General features: G+C 42.4%; 1 pseudogene; it reads left to right on the plus strand.

The window, feature by feature from the left end:
* Positions 1 to 1490: 1490 nt before the first annotated feature.
* LOC136679668 (G-protein coupled receptor 83-like) lies at positions 1491 to 11350 on the plus strand (annotated as a pseudogene).
* Positions 11351 to 11561: the final 211 nt, after the last annotated feature.

Consider the following 11561-nt stretch of genomic DNA (forward strand, 5'->3'; position numbering starts at 1 on the left):
TAAGTCACGGGATAAAACGTGTTTTTTCTGACTTCGTGCAGCGTCTTACGGAGAGTTGTCCCACCTCCTGTTCTGAGCATATCCAATCACAGCGCTGGACCCACATTTATGTGAGAGCACAAAGACACAGTTAAAAGGAGCAAATCAAACACGGAGCAAACGAGTGCGGGGAAATAAGTGTCCTGAGAAAAGGAGAATTGAAAGGAGTGAAAATGGATCAATCCAAAGATTCTGCTCCTCGTGCTTCACTCCTGGGCTCTGGCGCTTAATTGAGCTGTGGCTTGCTGTCATTTAAAGGAGCAGGCACTAAAATTGCTTCTAAACAGGGCTGTTTAGACAGGGGGAGAACATTGCTGATTTGTTTGAACCTTGTGGTATTTTGACCAAAACTTGTCACAGATGTTTTAGTAAGAGCCCAGAACTTCACTTGTGGAGTCTTCACTTGTGGAAAAGATGTAAAGGCATGAAAGTGGGTGACTGTCTGTGAGGAGTGTGGTGTGTTCTCCCTGTGTCTGCGTGGGTTTCCTCCGGGTGACTGTCTGTGAGGAGTGTGGTGTGTTCTCCCTGTGTCTGTGTGGGTTTCCTCCGGGTGACTGTCTGTGAGGAGTGTGGTGTGTTCTCCCTGTGTCTGTGTGGGTTTCCTCCGGGTGACTGTCTGTGAGGAGTGTGGTGTGTTCTCCCTGTGTCTGCGTGGGTTTCCTCCGGGTGACTGTCTGTGAGGAGTGTGGTGTGTTCTCCCTGTGTCTGTGTGGGTTTCCTCCGGGTGACTGTCTGTGAGGAGTGTGGTGTGTTCTCCCTGTGTCTGTGTGGGTTTCCTCCGGGTGACTGTCTGTGAGGAGTGTGGTGTGTTCTCCCTGTGTCTGTGTGGGTTTCCTCCGGGTGACTGTCTGTGAGGAGTGTGGTGTGTTCTCTCTGTGTCTGCGTGTGTTTCCTCCGGGTGACTGTCTGTGAGGAGTGTGGTGTGTTCTCCCTGTGTCTGCGTGGGTTTCCTCCGGGTGACTGTCTGTGAGGAGTGTGGTGTGTTCTCCCTGTGTCTGCGTGGGTTTCCTCCGGGTGACTCCATTTAAGATCATTCCAAGCAGCACACCGTAGTTCGCCGCACACAGTTTGAACAGGGGGTAGCAGGGTTCCAGATGTGAGTGGGCTGGTTAATGGGCTATTAGTGTGACTGAGGTGGGCCATCCATATTGGCCTTATGTTAAACCCATCCTGGTCCCATCACTGACCCTGGAGGGCATCCACAGGTGGGACAAGTTTTAACCAGTGGACAAATCCAGCAGGAACCCAGCTGGCCAGCCCTCACTGTGGGAAAATGCAGAGCGGTGGTGAGGCAGTTACAAAAAAAGCCCACAATGCTGTCCAATAGAAACCCGGCTGGAACGACGTTGACCAATCGCAGGGCAGCACCACCTGCATTTAAAAGCGGCACTCGCGCGGTATGGACGAGACACGCGTGCACCATGCTGCCGCGCGCAACGGAGACTTAGAACGGAGCTCGTGCGTTGTTGAGGCTGGGGCAGCGGACCATGCTGCTGCTGCTGCTGCTGCACGCGGGGTACCTGGCGCACGTGCGCGCGAGCAATTACAACAATTATAACAACAGCGGCAGCAGTAACACGGCGTCGGCTCTGGACGTGGACGCGCTGCTGCTGCAGGTGAACGGCTCGAGCCCTTACGCGCTGGACGAGAGCGCGCTCGCGGACTGGCGATCTCTGGCGCGCGGCAGGAAGCGCGAGGGCGCCGAGTCGCCGCACGCGGCTGCCGTGAAGGCGCTGCTCGTGGCGGCGTACAGTGTCATTATCGTGATCTCGCTCTTCGGCAACACGCTCGTGTGCCACGTGGTGATGAAGAACAAGCGCATGCACTCCGCCACGAGCCTTTTCATCGTGAACCTCGCGATCGCGGACATCCTCATCACCCTCCTCAACACCCCCTTCACCCTGGTACAGAGAGAGAGAAAGATGGAGTTGTGTGTGATTTGATTAGAGAAGAAGAGATTGAAAAAGAGAAAAGGTGGAGTTTGGGAAAAAAAATGACAGCTGCTCCTTTTCTCCCATGAGTAGAGAGAGAGAGAGAGAGAGAGGTTGTGTCTGGGAGAGTTTGAGAGTGGGTTAAACGACCTTATTGTTTTGTTCATTTATGATAAAATACTGTCACAATGTATAAAGAAATACTAACTATATTTCCAATTTGGGACACTGTGCAAAATGTAAATAAACACAAAATTCAATGATGTGCAAATCATTTAAACCTTATATTTAAAGGCAATGATCACTACTGTGTCTGTAAATGGGTTAAAAAAAACTGTCTCGGTCTGGTAAGCTAGGCTTTCTCTCTCTCTCTCTCTCTCTCTCTCTCTCTCTACTGATGGGAGAAAAGGAGGAGCTGTCATTTTTCCTTTTTTTTTTTGACAACAAATAGAACTCCAAACATTCAAAAGCACAAACTGAGTTGAGAATATTGCTCTATTCCTGCTCCATAGATGGGAAATATTGATTAATTTTGCTGTCTCAGGTCACTTAAGGTGGAAATGTCTCCAACTTCAGGTGACGGCTAACTCCATTACCAACAGTGCTATAAAATGAAACAACTCGAGTTACAAATGGGTTTCTGTGTGAATTCAAACAGTGAATAAAAAATCTAGACAAGTTACACTTCAGCCGCCTACAAACAGCAGTCATTTTTCTCCTCAAACATACCATTCCACCTTAAAAGATCAGAGAGAGATCCTGAACATAAACAACCCAGAGAAAATTGCATTTCCTCACAGTCGTAGATATACCTTTAATTGAAAACAGTACAAAGACAATATTTCATTTGTTAAAAGTGATTAAGTTTATTGTTCTTTGAAAAATATGTGCACACTTTGAAATAGATGCCAGCAACACATTCCAAAAAACTTGGGACAGGGCTATGTTTACCACTGTGTTGCATCACCTCTATTTTTAACAATGCGCTGTAAGCATTTGGGAACTGAGGAGATCAGTCGCTGTAAGTTTCAAAGTGAAATGTGGTCTCGTTTTTGTTTATTATAAGATTTCAACTCACCAGCTTGCGGTATTCATTATAGTGTTCCTCATTTCATAATGCTCCATTTGTTTTCTCTGGGTGACAGGTCTGGACTAGTTTTACTTGGGAGCCATGCTGTTGTAATCCATGCAGAATGTGTGGATTGCTCTTGTCTTAGCCTTCCTAGAAAAAGCAAAAACTGTATATATCATTCAGCATTAACGGTGCCTTCACAGATGAGCCATGATATTAGATGAGGAAATGCTTTTTCATCTAGTTCTTTACTATTTTAGGTTTTTATTCTTTCATTTTTTCCCACTGTTTTTCACAGAATCTTACCCTGTGTTAGATTCATTTCACTGACCTGTGGCTATTACCACTCCTACTTGAATGTCTTTCATTTCACAAGAATGAATGACAGCAGTTCAGTGTCAGTTAAACCACACACAGTTTCTCCCACCAGTCTTGACTTCAGTGTCATGTCTAAAAATTCAGCTGGAAAATTGTGGCGCTGACCACTGCAGAAATCTCAGGGGCTCCAAGACACAGCCTTTTCCTCTGTTGCTGCAGACGATCCACTGGCTGTTTTAATTGTGTATTCCCCAGCCTTGAGAGCATTTAACACACCAGTAGTGGCATGTGAGGAATGAGTACAGCTGGTTAGAGGAATGAAAATAGAAATGATGTATATGACATGCTTTTTAAACAGAAAAATAAAATGATATCTGATCTGTTCAGGCTGGGGACACATTTCAGTGACAAGTGCATTCAGATTTCAGCAAAAGGAAATCCAGATTCAGTCCAGATAGAAAACACATGTTAATGCCAGTTGGAAACACCCTTAGAATACTCCTCAGGTTCATTCTCTCTGAAAGGAGACAGCAGAACAGCTCACGTTTTTAAAAAAAAACTGTTTTCCACATGCTCTGTGCAATTACACATTCTCACCAAAGACTCTCTAAATCCCCAAATCCCTAAAACATGCCTGTCGCTTTAAGGCTGCTGCTTTAATGAGTTTTATAGAGAGAGAAAGAGAGAGAGTGTGGGGGTGTATGTGTTTGAGAGAGTGTAGGAGTGAGCGTGGGTTCGGGTTTATTTTAGAAATTAAGCGTGTGTGTGTTTTTTTTGTGTGTGAATGAGAAAGAGAGAGAGAGGGTATCTGTGCTGTGCTGCCAGGGATTATTTGGTATTTTATTGGGATTCTTTTAAACCCTAATTACTCTATTAATCATTGGAGTCTAATTAGTTAATTACATGATCACGAATAAAATCAATACTGACAGCTCTGCTGGACACTGATTGTGGGTTATTAACCGGCAGTAACCCTAATGTGGCTTAGATATAACTCTACACGTTCACCATCATTACGGTCACACAGATCTAATAATATATGATTACATATGACAGATAAAACTGCACTGTATTCATCTGATTCATCAGCCTGTCGCAAAATGTGGAAACAAGCAGAGATTTGAGTGCAGTTGATGAATCAGCTGCAGTGCATGAAATCAAGCCCTGCCTACCATGGCCTCATTTGCATATACTTTACATATTCTTATTCACACAGATTTTTCTGTAGTAAGAAGAATGCATGCAGGTGCTTGTGAGCCAATGAGTGTGATGGTGGCATGTGATTGTGTTTGTAAAATAATAGATTTGAACAGTGTATTAATGCAGTGGATTTTATGCTTTTACTGCGCTAGCTGTTCTTATCCGTAAGTTTTGGGCAGTGTCAGTTTATAAAATAAAATCAGTGTGATGTGTATTTACATGGATAAGAAACAACAACTGTTCATTTTTTGTTAAAAAAAAACTGTGACATTTTAAGTAAAAAAAATATCAAACACATCCATAACAAAACAATTTAAATGAATAATTTGAAGAGAAGATGTCCATATACATTTTGAGCCACTGCAGATTATCTGATGAAGATAAAGTGTGTGTTGGTATGTGTTTGTGTGTCAGGTGCGCTTCGTAAACAGTACGTGGGTGTTTGGAAGAGGAATGTGCCACATCAGCCGTTTTGTTCAGTACTGCTCGCTTCACGTGTCCACGCTCACACTGACAGCCATCGCCCTGGATCGACGTCAGGTAACCGACTCACATCTGTCATCATGTATATGTACACCTCTTTCTTCCTATAGCAGGGCTTAAAATGCCCATAAACATGATATACACACAGGTGTATGTTTTAGTTAGGGCCTGTGTATAAATGTGAGTGATTCATAGTGCAATCTGAGGTGGCCGTGGATTAACTGGATTTTGTTTCTTTTATCTTTATTTAGATTTAGATTTATTAGACGTTAAATCATTGATTGATTTAAGACTGATTGATTTCTTTGCTCGTAGATGTGTTTATAATTATTCTTATTATGTGATGTGGACGGACATGACCGGACATTTCTAAGGTTTCCCATACTCAAATTTAAGTATCAGGACTGAACTAAAACAAAAGGCATGTCTTAGCTCTGTACTCCAGCAGAGGGCGCTGTAAACATATGCTAAGCAGCCAGCATATATGTGCAATCAATTGTCTATCAATATAAAGTCATTGATTATTGGGAACATGAATACTTATTGATTATGGTTGGTGCTATAGTTTTTTACTGGACTCTTCTGTTATTGTGTTAACATAAGAACAATAACCAAAGCTTTAATCGTGAAACTCCTAAAACGTTGAACATGCCAGCTGCCTTTTACACTGTGTCAACTGTTAATGACATAAAACATACAGTAACTTAAACCTTTGTCTGCATTAAAAGATATATATGTTGATTTTCAACTTAAAGGATCCGGTGGTTGTTTTTTTTCCAGTAATTCTTATTATACATGCTGGATATACCTGAGACCATGTTTTACCTATGGCTGCTCCCATTTCAGGGACCTGCTCTATGGAGCATAATCTGATTCACTGAGGTTCGAAAAAGCAGTTTGAATCTTCACCTCATGTTATTTATATGTAACCATATCATTTTGTTCAGGGTTACGGTGGATCCAGAGCCTACGCATAATCACTTTCATTAATACGTTGTGACAAATTTTGATCTTAATAAAATTTAATAATTGACTGCTCTTTGAAAAACATGTAGTAGTATTACAGATGCAGCTAGAGTGTATGTCTGAGAATGATACTGACTCATAGAGAGCATGGGGTAAGGGTGAGTTCACTGTGCACCGTGCATTTGTGAGATTTGAGGTTAAAAATCAGTGTCACTGTTGTTTTTTATTTTTATTTTTTTTATTTTTATTTTTTTTTCTGAAACGTCTTAAATATGAGCCTGCTGCTTAAAAGCTACCAGCACTTTAGCCTCATGTGGTTCATTGAGCTGCAAATATTTGAAAAAGGCTTCATTTGCTCTTCAAACAGCTCACTGTTTGGGTGGACGGTGTAACAATGTTCTGTTTTTTTGTAGAGAAGCAAGAGGGGGCAGTAGATATTATGATTGCGTGATGTCATGTGGTTGCATAAACCCTTAATAATACCCTTTTTCACTCAAAGCACAGAGTCACTGCTGCTAAATCTGCTTCTGAAAGAGTACCACTGCAGATTTCGCTAAAGGTTAAATAGTATTTAGACATTTCTTATTATTATTAATAGTGAATTCAGCTACTTCAGTGGGAACATTATGAAAAAAATTTATTTGTATGCCACTTTTCAAGAAACCAACGCACTACCAAAGATAGTACAGAGAACACCAAAAATCAAATATACAGAAGTTTAGAAAGCACAAACAGCTCAGTTAGCAGTTAGCCACTGAGCAGCACCAAACCACAAAGTTACAATGGGCTCACTAAATGTACAGTCAGTGTAAGCACTCGCAGCTCTAGCAGGGTGCCACGGGTCAGTGGCAATTAGGACGTGCTCCATTTGTCAACAGCAGCTAGCAGCAGTGATAGCAGGCTGCTAGTCACCAGCGACAGCAACAGGCCCTCTCAGTCAACAGTCTCAGTTGACAGAAGCAATAAAAACAAGCAGACAGCCCCTGAAAATGAGGCTTATTGAGGAAAATGGGCACCCCTAGTCAGCAGGCCCATCTTTTAGCATCAGTGATAGCAAGGAGTTAGCCACCAATTAGTTAAAGAAAAAATAGGATCCCCCTGGTCAGAAATTAGAGCAGTTAGCCCCACAGGAAACACATTCCCATCACACTTGGATATCATAGTTAAAAATGAATCAAAACATGAGAAAGGCACGGGGAGAAGCAGTTAAACAGGGGTACATCAGCATGCTCTCACTTGGAAATCACATCAGACAGACAGGACCGTACGTGGATCGCATTTTCAGTGCATTAGCACATTAATTTGGGGGATTTGGAATATCTACCAACCCACAAACTGTGAAACAAGACCACCCAGTAAGTTTTTTATGGACTGCCTGAGTCAGAGTTACAGGGATTGCCCCCTGCCCCCTGTCTGAGACTTTCCAAACCCAGGGCCAGTTTATGAATAAGAGACTTTAAAAGGTGTATTAAAAAACACAATGCCATGTGCAAGTGTGGTAAAGCCTCCTAGCTTTGAACAGTGGAGTAATGAATACCATCCAGTACTTTTGAGATGAGTGATGAGTACAGACTAATACCTTTGAGATGAGTTGGAGTGGTGTTTACTCCAGTACCTGTCCTCAATTATGTTTGTGGCTGAATTATGTGTACAGAGATGTTCAAACATCTAATCTAAAGCCTTAAAAAATATTAACAGTCTTACTGCAATGGAACACCTGATTAATACATTAATTAATAAATGTAAAAATTATAAGGCATCTTTAACTGCTGTTTTGATTGAAAAAAAAATGATGGGAAAATGATGATAACTGACTTCTGTTGTGTATTATCTGTTATGTCTTTGTGTGTGTGTGTGTATGTGTAGGTGATCCTCCACCCTCTGAAGCCACGGATGTGTACCAGTCAGGGGGCTGTGTGCATCATTTTCATTTGGCTGATGGCCACCTGCTTTTCACTGCCTCATGCCATCTTCCAGAAGCTCTTCACTTTTGTGTACAGGTGAGTCCTGACACCTGACTCTGACTCTGACTCTCACCCCCCCCCCCCCCCCCTCTCTCTCTCTCGCTCTGTGTGTGTGTGTGTGTGTGGCAACATGATGTCCATCTCAGGATGTATGCAACAGTAGGATATTTTAAAATCATATCAAGAAAATGAAAAATGACAATGCAGATACATGAATTTACTCAGACAACGCAGGTAGGCACGGATGTGTACGTTCTCCAAATTCTGCATGAGAAATCGGAAATAACATCCAAGAATTACTTGATTAAAAATGCACAGCCATCCTGCTGTTCTGCCATCGGAGCTATAAGCAGCCAAACGTCTGTTGTGTTATTCATGTGAGAAAAACATGGTTCATTTTATAAATGCCTCTATTTATGTTGTACTTCACCAGTTTGAGGTCTTTTATATTAATGTTTGATCTGCCTTTCTCACATTTCTTGCTTTCAGTGAACCATGGAGGAATTCACTTTTAATTTTTAATTTCTTTTTTTACATTTTTCAAAGTCCTGTAAAAGCTTTATTTCCATTGGCGTCTGAATATTACAATGTGTGGGATCTGATTGCTGAATTGGTTCTCAATAAAAGAACTATAATTCTTACGTTCCTGAAAAACTTAAATTAAAATCAGGTCTGTAACTATATCGGTTACTCAAAGCATTCTAGCTTTTCCTTTACCATCTCTGAAAAATAGGTGCTGTTGTGTGAGTATGTTGTCACGTGTGATTAGCTGCTGTTTTACATTTATGTAAACTCTTATGTAAACTCAGACTCTGACAACACTCGAAATCATCATAAAACACTACAGCAAGGAGACATTATTTTGTGTTGGTGTTTAAGTAGTAGTTATTAGTAAAGGACTTCACTGTGGTGGGTGTGTGTAGCCTGTGTGTGTTGTTGTGTGTGTTATTTGTTGCTGAATTGTGATTACAGCAGAGTTAGTAAAATATGAATCTGAATGAATTTAACTTTCAAAAAGCACACAGAGCTTAAGGTCCGGAGATATCAAATGATATCAAACTCGTATTTTTAAGTCCATTCATCCCTGAGCTGTTCTTTTCTGAGTTGAACTTTTCTTTTCTGAAACAGAGGATTGCTGAAGATGCCACTTTAGTTTTGGATGTGATGTTAGTCTACCTTTGTCAGTGTGCTAAGAAGCTTTTGACAAGCACACATCGACGAACTAATTTCTGCTGAGTGATATCATGGTTGTTAAGGAAAGTGGTTTACAATTACTGTGATTCGATCCCAAGAAAGAAGAGAAAATCTGTCATAAATAGCATTCATATCCAGACCTGGACTAGCATTATAATTATAATTATATAGAAGTGTCCCTGAGCTTTGGAAAAAGTGATGATGTTGATAATGATGATGAAAAGCCCAGTTCCAAATGGTGCATTAGACCTGTGGTCTTTCTCCATATCCACACTTTACTTTGAGGAGAAACAGCAGTTTTGCTGACTTTGTTTGATTATGAATACTTGTTTTGTGCTCATATATTTAACCCTCAGGAGTTGCTGCGGTTCAAAACAAGACACATGAAGACTAAGTCATGCTGAGCATTGCCATAATTTTTAGTCAGAATTACAGGCTTTGAGCTCTATGTTCGTTTTTGTTTTACTAGGATACAAAGTCATTTTTTGTCTTATAAAGAACCAAGACAAAATTAGAAACTTTTACAAGCTGAATACAGTAAGAAGGGGTTAACTTGCTGGAAGAGAAAGAGAGAGAGAGACAGACAGAGAAAGAAAGCAAAGGAAAGACAGGGCAGAAAAGATTATACAACACGTGTATGTGTATGTGCAGTGGGCTTTGGGCTATGCTCAAAGTCAAACAGAGGTGAAGAAATGTGAAGTCAAATTTGAATTAAAATACAATAGCACCACAGTGACAGCACCACAGCAATGCCACACTGGTGTCTCGTCATGCTCCATCTTTGGCAAAATAAACCCAGATTGAAAAGGGGTTTTATTATGAATTAGCACTTTTTTTGTTTTTCCATTAGAGTGAGGTGGACTGGAACAGGACTATTACTGAGGGAGCTCCAGGTTCAGACAATTACAGAACACTGTTCTCTCCTCAGTTATTACAGACCAACCAAAAATATGCCCTGCAGATTCTCACAGGAGTTAAATTGTAGATCTCATTCTGGATGCTACACGGGTAAATCTAATTCATAACTAATAGGGCTTCCATCTCACCTATCAGTCTCAATCAATCAATCTCTCTCTCTGTTTTTCTCTCTACCTCATCTGTTTCTCTTTCCTTGTTTCTGTTGCATTTGCATTTCCCCCTTTTCCCTCACTCCTTTTCCATTCCCAATCTCTCTTACATTCTCTATCTTTCTGCCTCCACTTACTCATCTCTTTCTCACTCTTGCTTTGTCTCCTCTCTTTCTCTCTTCCTTTCTCTGTTCTCCTCATTTGTCTCTTTCTCTCTCTCTCTCTCTCTCTCTCTCTCTCTCTCTCTCTCTCTCTCTCTCTTTCTCTCTCTCTCTCTCTCTCTCTCTCTCTCTTTCTCTCTCTCTCTCTCTCTCTCTCTCTCTCTCTCTCTCTCTCTCCTCTCTCTCTCTCTCTCTCTCTCTCTCTCTCTCTCTCTCTCTCTTTCTCTCTCTCTCTGACACAGTAAGGATATTGTACGTTCCTTGTGTGTGCCCAACTTCCCCGAGCCTTCCGAGTTGTACCGGCAGTACCTGGACTTGGTGACTTTCGCCCTGCTGTACGTCCTGCCGCTGCTCATCATCACTGCAGCGTACTGGGCGTGGCGCGGCGTCTGTGGAGGAGAAACGCCATCGGGGACGTGACGAGCGAGCAGTACTTTCTGCAGAGAAGGAAGAGGAAGAGGACTATCAAGATGCTGGTGCTGGTGGTGGCTGTCTTCGCAGTTTGCTGGTTCCCGCTGAACTGTTACGTGGTTCTGCTCTCCAGTCAGGCCATCCACTCCAACAACGCTATCTACTTCACTTTTCACTGGCTTGCCATGAGCTCCACCTGCTACAACCCCTTCATCTACTGCTGGCTCAACCAGGGCTTCAGGGGCCGAGCTTACTTACCTACTGAGCATGTGCAGAAACCGGCATGGCCGAGGGAGGGGGCGGCAGTTGCCGAGGTGACAACCCAGACCCATCTGCACCCCCTAGAGACAGGGCTCACAGAGCAGCTTGGCCGGAAAGCCAAGCCTCCTCCCAGCCGTCCAATCCCAAGAAAGCCATGCTCTCCGCTCCACCTCTCTTGGCCAATCAGGGAAGACCGACATCCTCTCGGTGGAGCCCATAGTGGCGGTCAGCTGACCCTGTTTTGCAGTGACCTTGTAAAGTTTGATTTATACTTATGTGGAGGAGAAGGGTTCTGAAATGAAGGATAGTCACTGGGAGTTTGTTCCCCCCTTTGTTGCTGGAAAGCTGCAATCTACATTTTGGAGCATTACTGTGAGGATTTGATGCATTCAACCACACAAACCTTGGTGGGGTCAGGTATTGACGTTAGATGATTAATTCTGGATCATAAACACAACTCAAAACTCTGTTCAAAGTTACTGGATGGTGCACCA

The sequence above is a fragment of the Hoplias malabaricus genome, chromosome Y, assembly GCF_029633855.1.
Source record: "Hoplias malabaricus isolate fHopMal1 chromosome Y, fHopMal1.hap1, whole genome shotgun sequence".
Classification (NCBI taxonomy): domain Eukaryota; kingdom Metazoa; phylum Chordata; class Actinopteri; order Characiformes; family Erythrinidae; genus Hoplias; species Hoplias malabaricus.